Genomic DNA, 12,253 nt, shown 5'->3' with positions numbered 1-12,253 from the left:
TTGGGTGAGAAGGGTCTTCTATGCAGCATAAAAGATCATCGTTCTTGGCGGCGCATTGTTCTGTGTAAACAGGACTTGGGCTGTCGAGAACAGTGGCAGTTTATGTGCGATGAGCATATATCGCTCAGTGTGCATCATTTGCTTGTGTAAACGGGCTGCCAATCAGTAGCAGTCTACCGATCAGCAGATTGTGCCGCTGGTTGGTTGTTGTAAACAGACCTTTTGTCCAGAGGTGAATATATCATTGATGCAACCTGTGCACAGGGGCCCAAGAGGTAAGGGGGCCACTTCCACCTCCAAATCAGCAAGCAGCTTCTGTCATAGACCAAACTATAGGACTGTACGGGACTCATATACTGTTATTGCACAGAGGCCCTTTTCTTTCTGCGTCCCCACTGCTCTAGTCCATGCCTTTTCCCCTATTCTTTCACTTAGGGCACTAACTAAGAGATAGGGCTTTGCAGGCGCCCCTGGGGGAGTCAACAAGCCACTCAGACTATATATCTAGATAAAAAACTAGATCAATGAGCAAAATTTTGTTCCGAGATGAATACATGCCGAGTGACGATTCTGAGGTAATTCCCCTTACAGACACGGTCTTTACTCATTGCACCATCGCTGCTAGATGTTTTATATTATGTATAGTATGTTTATTACTCTCCACATTACAAGGTGCTGTTGATCATATAGTTGATAGGAATATTATCATTATTAGTTAATACTTGTATTCTTTGTACTTATCTTGTGTGGTGTGTTATTACATCCATTGTAGATTATAAGAGTGTAGCTTACACAGTAGGCTCGCATTGTTCCTCAGTTATCTATCGCCTTGATTTCCATTGCGGAACGCTACCATCAGCATGTACCCATCCTAAAATGTCTGATAGCAGGGATGCAGCCAAAATAGGAATTATCCAAATGTACAGCAAACATAAAAAGGGGAAAACTTTAGATTTGGTGACTTTTTAATTGATTTTAATGTTTATGCATTCAATGTGTAAAATACGCTACTAAGATCCCAGAGACTCCAAATCTCCCAGTTTTCTTATACTTCAAAGGAAAAATAAACTCCAAGCAAATGTGGCGCTAAGCACCCACGGATTTTTCGAATGCATCCACTTCCAGTGAATAAATGTTAATAAAAATTCATTTATTTTCTCAAAATAAAAAATAAAATATACCGGTATTTGTAAAATATTTTTAAAATACAGTACAACGCGTTTCGGCTGCTAATATTACAGTGCAGCCTTCATCAGGTAGCAAAAAAAAAAAAAAAAAAAAAACAGACATACAATAAGCACTATAAAATGCACTATAAATTGATCATCTTATAGTGCTTATTGTATGTCTGTTTTTTTTTTGTTTTTGCTACCTGATGAAGGCTGCACTGTAATATTAGCAGCCGAAACGCGTTGTACTGTATTTTAAAAATATTTTACAAATATATTTTATTTTTTTTATTTTGAGAAAATAAATGAATTTTTATTAACATTTTTTCACTGGAAGTGGATGCATTCGAAAAATCCGTAGGTGCTTAGCGCCACATTTGCTTGGAGTTTATTTTTCCTTTGAAGTCGCCACCTATGTGATGTGGATCCGAAGCAGGATCAACACATAGTTCTCCAAAGTGAGCTGCACACCTTATTGGATTATACAACATACGGAGAAGAGTTGCCTAAAGAATTGATTCCTTGAGAATCTCAACGTACATTTCTTACCGATAGAAGGTGAGCATAACCACAATTAAAATAATTTTTTTTTAAACTGTTGGTAAAAACGTATTACGCTCAGAGGAAGCGCCGCACTTGTTTCTTTTTCCTCATTCCCTAAGCCAGGGTATTTCTAAAGAGTTTGATCTGTATATTAATGAGGACGTGCTGGGACATGGAAGATCAATAAAGGAAACTGGACCCTAATCAATATATAATGGGAATATTTGGGATCTGCAGATATGTGAAAACTAAGTTGGTCGGTTGTCCCAGAGCTGCTGGATATTGTAGTACCAGCACTGGCGGACACAGACAGAAAAGGGCCCCAATATACGGGCCCTTTGTAGTCTAAGAGCTCCTAAAAATGGAAAGCTTTGCATGCTTTGGAGGTGTAAATGAGCCCCCTTACCTCTTGGGCCCCAATGGTATGTCCACCCCTGAGTATCAGCATAGGATTGAATATAACGCAACTTCATAAGTTACAGAGATATCACTGTGAATTCTTCTGGACGTGATGAACAATTTCAGCTCTGCTACATTTGCACTTTTAGCTATCTAACGGCATAGAAGTAGCTTTCTCCCATCCACTGCAGGTTGTGTCCACTTATAGCTTGAGCCCTTTTATAGGTATAACCTTCCCAAAGATGGGACACCCCAGGGGGGGCAGGAGCTTGTACTGATGTAAAACACTCCAACTCTTTTTGAAGCCCCTCTGTCTGCAGTCTGCTGCCCCTGGATGTGTGCCTACCTTATAGCAGGAGTGTCCAGCAGACTTACTAATCAGCAGGCATTTCCAGGAGTTATCTGGGGGAGAAAAAAAAAAAGTTGACAGGAGGAGTCTGGAAGTCAGTGCCTGCTAAACTTGGTCTGATTTCGAAAAAAAATTCTTTCCTTCATCCTCACTTACAATACACTACAGCCCTGCTACTTCTCCTGCTGCTGCCTCAACTGCCCGCAAAGGGACCTGACATAGTACAAACCATAAAGGGGGATTTCGCCTTGTAAAGGTGGAAGGCTGGGAAACATCCGGAGGCTGCTGAAGAAAACATCCGAAAGAAGACAACCGTTCTCCTCATAGAAACAAGAACTCCGCAAAGAAACCCAACAAAATCTACGTTTTCTGCCAGGTGTATGGGACGTATATATTCACATTCTGCACTGAACTTGTAAAGGTAAAAAAAAAAAAATATTTTGTGTTGACTCCATATAAACAGATAGAATTAATGTGATTAGCTTGTTAGTGGGAGGGATATGTCTTTATATACCAAAATGATATATATGGCAATAAAAAAGGAAATGAATGAAATGACAGATGTATTATTTGGAAAAATTCGTTGTAAGGCCAAGTGTTAGACTAGGACTAGAACGCAGCAAATCCGCACACACAAGTCAGAAAAAAAGTTAGTATAGAAGTTACTTAGGCAAAAAAAAAAGTCCCTTGCAAACATTGCAATACGTCTGATCAGTGACTGCTGTTTCCCATAGTAAAATATTAAATGAACTTATAGTTGACAATGTTTTATAGTGTTACCCTAGCCATATACGTGATTTGTGATTTTACATAGGACTGCAGGTAGAGATACTATATTGTATTAAGATGCAGAAAACATATATGTTTGTACTGTGTTAGCCGGTAGAAAAATACTAAAATCTTAAGTTCCTCAGTGGTTGATACCTTCAGATTTTGTGAATGGTGAAGAGACCTGTGTAGTCTCGAAAGCTTGCAATTTGTTACCATCTTTTCAGTTAGCCATTAAAAGGTATCAACCACTGATACATGTATCCGAATGCCCAAAGTAAGAAACGACACACTCAGCTCTGCTACATCTATACATGGTAAATCCATTTACTGGTGGCACCGCATGTTTGATGTCCTGAGAGGACTCTCAGCCAAATGTAGCGGTGAAGCTCCTGGACTACATCCCTCTGCCGGCTCCTTTATTAATGACAACCTTTCCTGGTCTCAGGGAGACACTTTATATAGAAGAAAGTAGAAAGTTGTGGTCATAATGTTTTTTATTTGCATTGTACGTGACTAATACAGCGGTAATTAGCCATTTTCATCTCGTTTTAGTAATCGGAGCTGTAGATTAGTGATCACACAGGTGGCCATAATATAGAGACATAAAGCAGCTGATTAGGCTGTATGCAGATTAGCCCTACACATACTAGATGGGTCACTTCAATGAGAATTCGCCCCCCAACGGAATGATGATCCAGGGATCCCTTGTGACCAATTCTACAGGCTCTTCAAGTGAGTTTAATGGGGACACCATAGTCTGTAAAAAACAACGAGAAATGATGCATGCAGATGTAGCAGAGCTGACCGTATGAGGCTGATTGCTGCACTATGATTAATCTCTAAGATAAGTATGTTGGGCTGACGGAAGTCCTGTGCGAGAAATAGTAATCAGTCACAACCATAGGTTTCTAACCAGAAACCCACCGGGTTACACCACAGTATGAAAAATCCGTCAAAGTTGCATCCAGAAAAGTGGGACAAATTTTTTTTCCTTTGTCATCCATATACAATCCGTTTTTACAGCCGCAGCCATTAATCATTTACAGGGCCATTCACAGTCCTGGATGCCATACTGTGGCTGCAGATCTCCGTTTAGCATCTGATTTGGTTCACACTCCCATAGATATTTTTGGCTAATCCTATATACTTTTGGTGGAATATCTTGCATGCTGCGATTTTTTTTTTCACAGGCAGATGCAGTCAGTGAAAAAAAAAACATTGATCTTAGTGCGATCCGTTTTTTAATGGACAGCACCAGAACCGAAAATATGATCGTGTGAGCATATCCTAAAGCTGACATTTTCAGCTCTGCTATGTCATTATGCGACTTCTCTTCTGTTAGTATAGAAAGATTACATATAGCTAATGTTCTTGAAGAATGTGAAAGAAACAAGTGTAAAGTATTGCTAAAATTGACATCCATATATTCTGTACATAGAGGAGAAAGGGAAAAAGCGAGGGGAGCGATCACCACACACTACATCATTCTTAATGACAGAAAATCGGGGTTTATAGTGGAAAGGCAAGGTATGACTATTGGCTGGCCTGAACATAAATCTCCATTCAAGGTGGAGGGAGGAGAGGGTACGGACAGGAAAGCTGGTAACACACTTAGAGCTGCTCTTCTGTCAAACTTTCCACTTTCTTTCCTTAAACCACTATATTAAGGTTTCCTGTATTACCAGCATTCCAGCGGAGGATGAATTAGTTCAGCACTGACTGTTCAAAGTGGGCATTTCATGTGGAAAATCAGGGAGCTGGGTTATTTTAAGATGATATGGAAATGAGGAGCGGAAAAAAGAAAATAAATATTGGGGAATTGAAGAAGTAAGGAATAAACATTTGTCATGAGATTAGTGATGCTCGGCAGGTAAGAACCGTGTAGAAAGGAGCACATGGTTCCGGACCAAGATATACACACTTTACTTGTATATTTGTACAGTTATCATTGCTTCTATCATCAACTCACAGCTCTAGATTGGAAAGAGGATGTGCGAAAATAATTAAGGAAATGTAAGTGGATCGAGACTGAGATTGAGAGAGATATTGATCAATATGAGATAGATATCAGAGATATAGATAGATAGAGAGAGAGATAGATAGATAGATAGATAGATAGATAGATAGATAGATAGATAGATAGATAGATAGATAGATAGATAGATAGATAGATAGATAGATATAGATGGATAGAGAGAGAGAGAGAAGGATAGATAGATAGATAGATAGATAGATAGATAGATAGATAGATAGATAGATAGATAGATAGATATGGAGATGATAGATAGATAGATAGATAGATAGATAGATAATGGATGGATAGATAGATAGATAGATAGATAGATATAGAGATGATAGATAGATAGATATGACAGATAGATAGATAGATATGGAGATGATAGATAGATAGATAGATAGATAGATAGATAATGGATGGATGGATGGATATATAGATAGATAGATAGATAGTGGATAGATAGATAGATAGATAGATAGATAATAGATAGACATATAGAGAGATGGATAGATAGATGATGTATAGATAGATAGATAGATAGATAGATAGATAGATAGATAGATAATGGATGGATAGATAGATAGATAGATAGATAGATAGATAGATATGGAGATGGATAGATAGATAGATAGATAGATAGATAGATATGGAGATGGATAGATAGATAGATAGATAGATAGATAGATAGATAGATAGATAGATAGATAGATAGATAGATAGATAGATAGATATGGAGATGGATAGATAGATAGATAGATAGATAGATAGATAGATAGATAGATAGATAGATAGATAGATAGATAGATAGTGGATAGATAGATAGATAATAGATAGATATAGAGAGAGATGGATAGATAGATGATGTATAGATAGATAGACAGATAGATAGATAGATAGATAGATAGATAGATAGATAGATAGATAGAGAGATAGAAAATGGATGGATGGATAGATAGATAGATAGATAGATAGATAGATAATAGATAGATATATAGAGAGATGGGAAGATAGATAGAAAGATTGATAGATAGATAGATAGATAGAAAGAAAGATAGAAAGAAAGATAGAGCAGATATAGATAAATAAAGAAGAAAAAAAGGCAAGACTCCATATGTATTTCAAGTGAAAAGGTGGGTTTTGTTCAGACCCACATGGAGTGGCGATGTTTCCACTCACACTGAGCCTTTTTCAAGCCCCACTAATATAGTGTTGTTCTGTTCCATTTTTTTAATGTAGATAGATAGATAGATAGATAGTAGATAAATAGATAGATAGATAATAGATAGATATTAGATAGATAGGTAGATAAATATATAGTAGATAGATAATAGATAGATAGATAGATAGATAAATAGTAGATAGATAGATAGATAGATAGATATTAGATAGATAGACAGATATATAGTAGAGAGATAGATAGATAGATAGATAGATAGATAGATAGATAGATAGATAGATAGATAGATAGATATTTTAAAGGTAAAATGTCATCATGGAAATGACATCCAATCTGTGGGGACAATGTTATAGAGCAGGAGGAGCTGAGTAGATTGAAATTTAGGTTTGTGAGAAAAGATTCAGTATAATCTGTGTTTTAGTGAATATAATCCTCTGCTTATTCTGAGATTTTCAGCCCAGTAGGCGGTCCTATCAGTGACTGACAGCTATCTCTCTATGCACACTTACACAAAGAATGCTGTCAGTCACTTAAAGGACCGCCCACTGGACTGAAAATCTCAGAATAAGCAGAGGATTATATTCACTAAAACACAGATTATACTGAATCTTTTCTCACAGAATCAGAGGCTTATGATGAAATCACAGGTAATACAAGATTGTTTCTCACAAAACTATACATCAGCTCTCCCAGCCCTATAACATGGAGCCAGCAGATTGGATTTCATTATTCATGGTGACAGGTTCCCTTTAATATCTAGTAAAACTTTTTCATCTATTACTTCTAGTTTGACATTTCCATCCTCTAACACTTCAATGTTGTGCTCAAGTGCTCCCCCTAGAGGAAATTATAAGGCACACTCATCAGATGCAATAAGTCTTTTTAAAATTGCCAGAAGTGGGAAAACTTCTTGTTCTGGCCTTATATATATATATGTTATATATATATATATGTTATGGCTCATATATTTTCATCATATTAAAAAAAAATAATTAGGACAAAGATGAATGGATGATAAAAACTGACATGTTGAGTAATCTTGGTGAGGCATAGACTCCGAGCATATTTTAGTTTATGATTTCCAAGTGCGATGGTGGCAAAAATAGACAACGGAAAATATTAGTAGTCAGTGGCGCATTTGCGACGTGTGTGTTCATATATTGTGAATTTGTGCTACAATACTTAGATGCGGATACACAACCAGATCAGTGCATAAATGATAAAGCATAAACACCTTCATGAATAATTATGGTCAGTATTTGCTCTATAGCAAGGTAATGAGATCAGCGTTATAAGGCTCGAGATCAGTGTATACAATAATATATATATACTTTTGGGACTGGTAGAATAAAAGTAAAAAAATGCAGTTTGCTAGTTACTTGTTGATTTCGACTCCTCAGTGTATGATACTGTTCTCTATACCTGATAAACCATCGTGGAAAACTCAAGTTAAAATAGGCATTAAAAGTTCTCATGTGCCCATTAAGTGCTGCACTTCCCCATTTTTTGGTTTCTATTACGTTTTCCTATGCTAAGGGTTTTTTTTTTCGCTACCACAAGATGACGCCAGGCTGACTCCCTCGTCCTCCTCCCCCATCCTCCTCCCTTCCAAACAAGCCAGTCTCTGTGTCTCCAATGTCCAACTTCTCACCAGTAACAAAAGCTGTGTTCATCTCGCCTGTAGGACCACATAGTGTGCCAGCTCTGGGCTACTGAGGGCCCATACACGCCAAGAAAAGTAAAGCTTGTTTAAATGTGAGAAAGGGCGAGGGAGAGACAAGGACAGGGAAAATCGGAGGCAGAAATGTGACCGTTATAAGGGGGAGGGAATGGGTTCATTGGAGCAACGGAAACCTTACAAGTTTACTTTTGAGTAATCACTGACTTCTTGTGAGAGACAGAACAGCCGTCTGTGTATGAGCCGAGTGTATGACTCCTTCTCAGTGGCTTTCAATGGGTTTACAGTACTAGGAAGTTTTTTTCCACCCCATGAATGCATTTATTTGATGATGAATCCATGTCACATACACGTCAAAATAAACGCTACAGATTCAGTTATTTTATTTTTTTTCCTGTATAATATACTTCATCCATCCAAATTCAGCGCCCCCACTGCGCTAAAATACATTCAACTTCATGAAATTTTACATTTTAATGTGTAATCATTCTCTGTCCTTAAAAAAAATCAACACAAATTCTCTTCTCCATCAGTCCCCAAGGCTGCAGATCAAATTAAAATTGTGATTTTTATAGATTAACACACATTTCAGATTTGTTTTCAGCACGTTATTAACGCTAAGTTCCCACGATGCGTATTTGGTGAGTTTTTGATGTTGCAGATTTTCTTAAACATTTCTGCACCTTTTGGCTAAATTAGATGACTTGCGTTTTTTTTCGTTGCGTTTTTTTGTCTATGTTTTGTTTACGAGCGTTTCTATTGCCTTTTATCTGCTTTTTTTGTCTCCTGTTGATGTGTCATGTTTCAAATAAAGCTGCTTCGTTTTTTATACTTCCTGTTATGTGGCGTTCATGAAAGGTTATTGATACAGTCACGTTGCGTTTCCGCAGCAGAAACTCTCTAAAAACTCAGATGCGTTTTTTACCTTAAGATCTTCCGCTTTATTGCAAGTCTATAGGGATAATCTGCACATACGACTCATTGTATTCGCAAAAGAAAATGACATGGATTTAAAAACACTCCGCAGGTCAGTTTACGCTATGTTAAAAAAAAAAGCACTGCGTGAACGAGATTTCTGTAAATCCCTTCTGCTTTGCTGGAATTGTAAGACGCTGCAACTTTTGCACAGGGAAAATATGTAGCTTCAAAATTCATCTTGGGAACCGAATCTGAGATAAAAGAAATTCGATCCAGTGACTCTTAAACTGATAAAATGCGTTTATGCTCTTAAATCCTAACTAGTAATGCTATCGTTCATTATTAACATAGCTATCGAAATTCTCGTACAAAAACATTACATTTAACAGTAACCACCATGAATATTAAATTTAATTGATCTTCATTTTATTATTGATTTGTTTGCTTTCATTTCATTTTCATGATTTTTCTCACATGGTCTTAGATTTCTTTTCAATCTTTTCAGCCCGCTTCCTTATGAAGGAGAAAGTCTTATTCATTGGTAATATTCAACCTGTCGGATTGCTTTTTTTAGCTTGTATAGGTTAAGATACCGTGTAGCGTTATTTGTGGATGCGGAACCTGATGAATCTCGTTTAGGGTGCAGTCAGACAGACGTATAAATTGGACCGAGATCAGATCATAATGCACAGACTGACCCGGTGGCTCTCCCAACCCGCGTGGGAGAGCTGCATGGAACCATAAGAATTTTCAGGAAAGTGGACTTTAAATGCTATAAAATGCCTAAAATAACAAACAAGGCAGGTACTCACTCTCCACCCGTCCATTGCCGGCTTCCTGCCCCTGCTCGGGTTTGGTGTTTTGTACTCACCCTACCTCAGTCTAGCAATGGCTCTGGTCTCTGCTCTGGTGTCGGAGTGTTTGCTGAGGTGGTGGTGACATCACATTGACACTCAGCCTCATCGCTGTAGTCAATCACTGAGCTTCGCAGCTAATGCAGTCTACCTCGGCAAAGACATTGAGCTCAGTGATTGGCTACAGCGATGAGGCTGAGTGTCAATGTGATGTCACCACCACCTCAGCAAACACTCCGACACCAGAGCAGAGACCAGAGCCATTGCTAGACTGAGGTAGGGTGAGTACCATCTCTGTTTGTTATTTTAAGCATTTTAGAGCATTTGGGGAATACTTCCCTGGAACTAGAAAGCTCCTTTAATGATGACATTGCATATTTGTCTAACCAATGCACTATAACTTCCATCCTTCCTTTTTTCTTCCTTCCTTCCCTCCTTCCTCCCTTCCTTCCTTCCTTCCTTTTCCTTCCTTGCTTCCCTCCTTCCTTCCTTCTTTCCTTCCTTCCTTCCTTCCTGTACGCAGTTTATTATTAGCCTTTGTAATACTTTTTATATACTAGTTTGTAATATTGAGCTGTAAACAAACGTAGCACAGTTGCTATTTGTGTCAGCCATGCAATTACACATGATAGACAGAAATGTTAAATAGCAAATTGGAAAACAGCTTGCATCTGCTCTTTCTTTTTTCATTTTTCACAGCCATTCCTTCCCCAATTTAATTATTTGAAGCTAAACATAGCCTTTCTACATACCATCCTTTAAACAGAACCTGGTACCAGCAGTGATGTAACAGCTTCTATATCATGTCTGTATGCTAATTTTATGCACTCTGTAGCAATGTATATTCTTCCAACACCGCACACTAGATGACATTGCCAACACTGTTATGATTCTTCAACTTAAAGGGAATCTGTCTGTATGATTAGCCCGTCTGAGCTGTCTATATGGGCATGAAGGCCATAGGAAGCTGAATAAAATGATACCTTGATATCTGTGATCCGATGTCCTATTCCAGAGACATACACATTTTTCTTTTATATAAATGAGCTGTTAAGATCTATGGGCCAGACATAGATCTTAACAGCTCATTTACATAAATCTGCATGAAAATTTTATTTTAAATAAAATGGGGAATTACCAGTGTGACCTAAGGAATGACTGACAGTCTGCACTGAATATTACGCACAGCTCTGCAGTAACACAGTAAGGTATTGTTCACATGTCAGTATTTGGTCAGTATTTTGTACCATTATTTCTATGCCAAAGTCAGAAGTGGAACTCACAGAGAAAGGCTATAATTGAAAGATTGACACCTGTTCTGTGTTATAGAGACATCCCTGGTTCTGGCATACCAATATTGATCAAATCCTAATCAAAAATACTGATGTGTGAGTAAAGCAAAAGTTAATTTTTTCTCATTACAAAGATTTGCAGAAGCACTTGTAGTGCTGGCATCTCTGCTACAGAGCCGGGCCTAATTATAACCAACACAGTACATCGCAGAGTTGAACCTTGTCTCACTCCAAACACAACAAGCACATTTGTAGCTGTCCTCTCACTGTGCTATCAGCTTGGCTGTACTGTCTTTCCCCCACACTGGCTGCCTGGGAGATGGAAGCTGAAACACTGAGAAAGGACAACTGCAAATATTTTTGTAATTAGACAAAGTTCACATCTGCTGTACTGTTAGCTATGCTGTACTGTGGTAGCTCTGATGTCCTGTTAGCTCTGATGTACTCTCTTAGCTCTGCTGTCCTGTTAGCTCTGATGTACTGTGGTAGCTCTGATGTCCTGTTAGCTCTGATGTACTGTCTTAGCTCTGCTGTCCTGTTAGCTCTGATGTACTATGGTAGCTCTGATGTCCTGTTAGCTCTGATGTACTGTGGTAGCTCTGATGTCCTGTTAGCTCTGATGTACTGTGGTAGCTCTGATGTCCTGTTAGCTCTGATGTACTGTATTAATTCATCTGCGCTATTAGCTCTGCTGTGCTATCATTTTATTCAACTTTCAATTATCTATTGGCAGATTCCCTTTAAAACAAAAGAAATTCTACACAATGCCACAACATTATTAGTAGCATTAAATTGTGTATATATTTACAGAAATATATTTTACAATTTTACCTAATATATATAGTAACTTTTCATATCGGCTTGATTAATACTATCTGTTTTGTGTTTCCATGGTCTGAGACTACAAACAAGACCTGTGCATTATTACCTTGCGGTCATGTCTTTTTTCCTTCTATTTTCTTTTCATGGCTTTAAAATAGCAAAAGTAGAGGGCAGAGCGAGTGAAGCCTGACTCAAGATTCAAGCACGATCATAATATGCACAGGTTGTAGCCTGTAACCATGGAGACAAATAGCTCTGCATAAT

General features: G+C 37.9%; 1 protein-coding gene across 2 annotated transcripts in view; it reads left to right on the top strand.

Annotated features, from left to right (window-relative positions):
* Nucleotides 1–2,584: 2,584 nt before the first annotated feature.
* Nucleotides 2,585–12,253, top strand: part of ACAN (aggrecan) — a 172,598-nt gene continuing 162,929 nt past the window's right edge. For both annotated transcript variants that reach the window (XM_069766230.1, XM_069766228.1), the window contains exon 1: nt 2,585–2,881. The gene's annotated coding sequence lies outside the window, so the exon portion shown is untranslated. The remainder of the gene's footprint in view (nt 2,882–12,253) is intronic.

This window comes from Ranitomeya imitator, chromosome 4, assembly GCF_032444005.1.
Source record: "Ranitomeya imitator isolate aRanImi1 chromosome 4, aRanImi1.pri, whole genome shotgun sequence".
Classification (NCBI taxonomy): domain Eukaryota; kingdom Metazoa; phylum Chordata; class Amphibia; order Anura; family Dendrobatidae; genus Ranitomeya; species Ranitomeya imitator.
The sequence above is the reverse complement of the archived record's forward strand: the minus strand, read 5'-3'. Positions and strand labels throughout refer to the sequence as shown.